The sequence below is a fragment of the Petromyzon marinus genome, chromosome 13 (assembly GCF_048934315.1).
Source record: "Petromyzon marinus isolate PM22_M1 ecotype Great Lakes invasive population chromosome 13, UKy_Petmar_22M1.pri1.0, whole genome shotgun sequence".
Taxonomy (NCBI): Eukaryota; Metazoa; Chordata; class Hyperoartia; order Petromyzontiformes; family Petromyzontidae; genus Petromyzon; species Petromyzon marinus.
Genome location: NC_133679.1, coordinates 10476936 through 10483353, shown reverse-complemented (window position 1 = coordinate 10483353; position 6418 = coordinate 10476936).

Genomic DNA, 6418 nt, shown 5'->3' with positions numbered 1-6418 from the left:
GTCACAATTTTATTCGAGATTCAATGTGATTTTTTTTTGTGCCAAATTTAGCGGCCACTAGTGGTTGCAGGGTTTATATAAGCAACGATTCTTCGCACCCTCACTTTGATGCATGGATCGTGAATTGAATAACTGTTACACCGATACATAGTTATGCCTCAATTCAATATAAAGTTTATTAATAAATGGTTATTACTGTATACTAATAAATAAAGTAGTTATACCCTTCATAAATGTATTGTATCCAAACAATGTCACGTCATGTGTTATTCTAGCAAGCGGCACATTTTAATAAATAGGAAGCCCATCTCTGTGAGTAAAACAACACGTTACCAAAACAAATTCTGAAATATAAATTTCTTCAGCAGTGCCAGGGCAACACCAATTGTGTTATTCTGTTTATACAAACATTGCATTTACAACATTAACAGTGCATTTCGAACGTGTACATAACCACATCACGTGGCTAGGTATTTGCATTGGAAGCACGCTATATTTTACAGTGGCGCGGTTTTAACATGCCTTGTCTTCTGCTCGTGATGGATGTTTTTTTGTAGTCTCTTGGGCAAATACAAGTGTAACAAATAAAACCCACGTTTTCTCCCAGAAGCCAATCTCTGTATTTGTCTAGCTGTGTCAGGGGACAACTTAAGGCCTTATGGACCGGACACAGCCCATATTTCCGCGTCAACCAATCAGCAAACGTGAACCATGCTCTATGTTCAATTTGCACGTGAGCACAATACTCTTTGACGAGGGAAGATTGACTGTGTTTGGCCCGTGACAACACCAGGTCTTATCATAGACGGCCACTAGCCTGCCCACACCACAACAAATACACACTTGCCTTAAAACGGCCAACACGTGAGCCACCATTACAACTGCATTATTGTTGGCCACTGGCAAAGCCTTTTGGAGCGGAATGTCAGAAACTGTACTAACAGTGTTTTACATTTATGTATACAAAGTTAAAGGTGCAGCCCTGAAATTAGTTGTTTAAACTACTGCTGGGAGAAGGCCGTCCACTAGAGAGAGCTCGAGAGAGTCCCCCTAGAGGGTATTTGGCCTACTCTTCCACACTGCATAGATGTCTTGGAAGAAGTCGGAGAATCCACACTTTAACGTTACACACTTAACCTGCTGATCGACCGTGGCGTACCCATTTATACTGCTGAGTGGAAAAAATACAGTGGAAGATTGATGCAGTCATCCAAGATCTCACAAGCCAAGGCATTAATAAAAAAAACATGTAGACAGTCTAATTGTATGCATTTTATTTGTGTATAAAGGAATGTTATATATTGCAGTACGTGTACAGCCATGTTGTCAATCCACTGCTGGATGAGGGCCTCGCTACCCCCTGCAGGTCGTGGATTGTATTCGGCCATACCTCACCACTGGTCAGTAAGGTGGGAGCATGTACATCTCGCACTGGAATTGTCTGCACTGCACGCGCGGTACAGACACCTATTAGCAACCTGGCATGCATGGTGGTCACCGAACCAAGCGCAATCAAGGCTCAAACCAAGCTTGGCTTCCACGATGTTATGAGATCGTGCGAATTCCAGCTCATTTTGGCTCTCGGAAAAAATAAACCGTTGGGAACCCAAACGTGTGCAAAGTTGACTTTGTAAAGCTTTGTGCTTTCAATTATTTGGGAAATAAGTCATCCACTGGCGAAAAGTGGCACTTCAGTGCCAGTCGTGATTTGCCATTGTGTCCTGATGGATGGGTCGAATAAGCCACGGTGTCAAGTGCCTCAGAGCCATAACATTGAATTGTGCGTTACAACAGCTGTGTTGACACAGCGATAGATGCCAACCAAAGAAATACAAATGCTCGCGACATTCACCGTCATTAACTTTCAAAGTGAATGTTTACATAATCGTGAAAGCCAATGTACCGTGTCAACTTGTTCTGATAAACTGGAGGTCAGCTTATCGTCCATGTAACTTATTTGCGCCACCTCCTGGGAACTCCTGAACATTGCAACTCAACAGCCACCCGAGAGTCTCACGCCATTACAATATTTCCCCACGTCAAAATATTGTTCTGAAAAGTTCACCCTCTTAAGTTATACACTGAATTGTGCACAGCACTTAAATAATAGTAATAATACAAACATACAAAATTGTACATGTGCCGCAAAATGTTGATGTTCTCTTTGTTACTTTTCATATTCCTGTTCCTATCATCATCATCAGCAACGACCTAGCCTCTACTGGAAGGAGGCCCTCCTCAAGCCATCGCCATCTATCATGGTCTGGCGATGTAATCTATCGAGCTCCTGCACACGAGCTGATTCTGTTGTTCCGTCTCCACGGTGAGCATCCTCTTAGGCTTGTTCCCTCTTTTGGATGCTACTCCGTTGTAAGTGTTTGACCCCTGCGATATGTTCAACTGTTCTTCAACGCGGTGAATAGATGGGTCTCTAACTTGCGTATCTTCTCGAATCAATGTGTTCCACTTTCTGTCTTTGTGTGTTTCTAAGTGTGCACCTGTTCACTATTATTGAACAGGTGCGCACTTACCATAGCTGGCAGCGTTAACTGCGTCCTTACACATTTCTTACAAATGTCTAATTTGTAAGAAAGTGTAAGCTAAATACATATATGTCACGGGCAAATAATAATGATAATGGTCAGTTTAACACGTAGGCTTTCGCGACCAATATTATTCATAATAAAGGTTTTTGGGTTAGATCGCGTTTATTTATAAATGTGTCGTAACCCTCCACCACCCGACACGGCCAATCAGCAAAAAAAAGTGTCACGTTGACAAAAGACAAATAATTCACTACTTCAGCCCACCGGTGTGTTGAAGAGTTAATCCACAATTCGCCAGAATTGCTTGATGATGCTGGATGTATTTACCAGCGAAACGTCGTACTCAAACTGTAAATGTGGATTAACTCTTCAACACACCGGTGGGCTGAAGTAGTGAATTATTTGTCTTTTGTCAACGTGACACTTTTTTTGCTGATTGGCCGTGTCGGGTGGTGGAGGGTTACGACACATTTATAAATAAACGCGATCTAACCCAAAAACATTTATTATGAATGATAATGGTGTAATTATAATTCATAAAGTGTCTCAATACATGAGCATCTCAAGGAGTTTTAGAAAGCAACCACAAAAACCATAAACACAGACAACGTAAAACAAATAATTATCAAATACTGGAATGATTAATTATAGAAGGCCGAGTGGTTCAGAGGTGAGAGTACTTAACTGGCACAGCTGAGAACCTGGATTCAAATTCGGGCAACCGCCTGCAAATACCCCGGGGGCCTCAAGTGTAGGGCATTGATGATCTCAGCCCGGTCACCAATGACTGCAGAAGAATCGTAACAATAAAATAGCTTCTCCTTTCCACCTCTGAGAATTAAACATTGTACAGGACATCAATGTGTCTGCAATACCATGAAAATTACTCATGCAAAGTGGGTCGGAAAGTGCTACCCTCTACCTCGGTGGACCAGAAGTCACTTGAAGAGGTAGCTCTGTTATATCCACTTCCGTGGGCCGTTCTTTGACACGAAGGCCTGCACTGCTCCGTGAGAGATTTGAATGGATTCTTCATCTCATGATGTGGCACTGATAACGCGTAATAATATAGCAGTACGGCCTGTTCTCCTGAAGAACACCACTTTATGGAAAAATCGCGTTATAATAATATAGTGTAAAGCACAGTCCGCGATAACACGTGAGATGCATAGGCAAGCTGAATAAATACTGAGGAGCGTGGGTAGCATCTAGAAGCATCCAGCAGCATCCCGTCTTGTGCGATGCTATGCCGAGGCAGCCTTACCACCGCTGATTCCTACTCTCGCGACGTTCTGTTCACTCAATGGCGTTATATCCAATTCGCGTTATGAAAACACGTGTTATAGGATAACATACCGTACTGTAATGTGAGTTTTCTTTGCTTAAATACACTGCATTTCATGGAATATTTCGCATTAATTCCTTGATTCAAGTTCTGTATATGTTATGCCTAATGCCAGCAAGCATTTAAATGCCCTATTATCCGAAAACCATGTTAAGAGCCAGTCTGCTTTGCTGGTAATAACTATGCAGTTCGTAATAACTATGCAGTGTTGCGAGTGCAATTGTGGCACATGGTTGTGAAATCTGCTGCTCTTCTGGGTTTCGTCTATTCAACCTGGCCCAGTAAGAATGAAAGCTTCATCCACACACTTCCTCTACTCTGCCACATATATAATGCACGGTACTCCAATCGTGTGTTTTGTCCTATCTACATACTTATCAATATACACTTATCTCTAAGCAAACTGGATAATTACAAATGATTCGAAGAATATGACCGCTGATAATAGTTTTTTTGTGGAACGGAGAATAATAGGGTCACGGATAAACGTTCTGTACACGTTCTGCCCTATGGTAGGTATTGGGGTGTTGCTTACACAGGAACTATATTCTTACCTCTTTCGGTAAAGTCACGTTGAAGGGAAACAAAATAATAAAATATATAACAATAAAAATTCTCACGTTTCGACCATAACATAAACGGTCGTCACCAGGTGTGTCGGTTCGCATTTATTTATTTATTTACTGGACGATGTTTTCATTTATTTATAAAAAACGTCAGCGCCACGCGCAGCGATTTGGCAGTTTGTTTAGAAGGACTAGTCCATCTATGTTCTGAAAAGAGGAGGGGGGAGACGAAAAATTTAATGTATGCTGTCTGAAAGCCACCGTAAGTGTGAACAATCAATTAAGACCTGAAATGGTTAATCAAATCGTTCCAATGATTGCTAAGCCAGAATCCATCTTCTCGGTTGAAATTGTCTCTGTGTTTGTATATGTGGATAGCCTCATGAACGAATCTCTCATGTCGAGTCAGACTTGTACCCATGTAACTTTAATGCAATCTTGAGAGCAAGGATGAAGAAGTATCTCATCCACAGTTAAGTGTTATGTGCAGTGCTGTACATTTAGGCTGCAGTATGGTGATTACACGATGTGACCTTATTTAGCACAGTAGCTTATTCTCTTGTGTAGCTATTCAATGCTAATGTAGGTGCCTGGTCCATCCAGGACATATTGTTGAGTTTCATGTTATCTAAGACAATGTTATGATGCTCCTTGTGTTCATTCGTTGTATCGATATTGCAAGTATTAACAGATGCTGTATTTTGTGCTGTTTTTCCATCAGTTTTACCTCGTTCTATTAATTAAATACGGTTGGATTCGGATGTTCACCCTGGCTCTGAAGATTTATTGAATTTCGAGGTTAACTACTCGGATAGTGGTGCAACGCAGCACACAGGGAGGCCGAGACAGTACACATTTCCTTGTTCTGCATGTTTAAAAATAAACCGTGCAAATAAAGGGAAATTCATTCATAAGTACAAATTCTCAGTTCAAACGTACACCCTCAAATACACGATGAACCATAACATGTCTGGTTTAGCTAGACAGCACATTTACATTGCAAAACTGGTTTGTAATCAACAGACAAAAAGCTACATTTCAACAAGGGCTCAATGGCTCTCTCTGCTGGCTGAAGGTTTGCCCGATTGACGCAAATCTCCAAATAAAGTACAGCAATGCACATAGTGCATTGGCTTCGTATTGTTCGCCTTTTGGCCTTCTCTGGCCCGACACTGGTGAGACTAAAGAAGGCTGCCGCTGGTGCAGGCCAATCAGTTTCAAAGACAATGCTTATTTAATTATCGGAGCACGTTTGTTTGCGTTTTCACCACAAGTCCGTGTGGCTAATGCAGACTTGATTCCTTGTAAAAGGTTTCTATTTAGTGGTTGGACATCTTAACACCCGTTTTATTATCAGAAAGGGTAAAAACCTATTCTTAATTTTTTCAAGGTACGGCAAGCATTAGAGCCAGGATTTAAGTCAATCTTGCCCCCAGGCCAGTAAACATAATTTGGTCCCATCTGCGTAAATGGCAGTCTATTACCTCAATGTTTTGAGAATTAGGACGATTACATCAAGAACGGCACAAGTGTAATGCATTACACTTACAGCCCCCCTCCCCGCACAATAACGCAGCAATGCGTAATTACGTTTGATATTGTGGAACGAATACCATTAAGTTACTTTTTTTTCACCGTTCATTTAATTTACAGACCCGAGTCACGCCCGCTGCTTTATGAAGGCCCTCCACCCCGCGTGGGCATTGAGGGTTTTGTTTGGCCATACTTCCACCATGCGTATCGCAAAACAAATTCAACGTAATTAAGGCTTAGGCCAGGGGTGGGCAAATTTTTCGACTCGCGGGCCACAATGGGTGCTAAAATTTGACAGAGGGGCCGGGCCAGGAACAGATGGATGGAGTGTTTGTGTGAACTAATATAAATGACATGTAAAAATCATTACATGAAAGGATTTGGCCTTTAACAGGTAGCAAAGCATTTATTTGCAAGGCAATTTTACA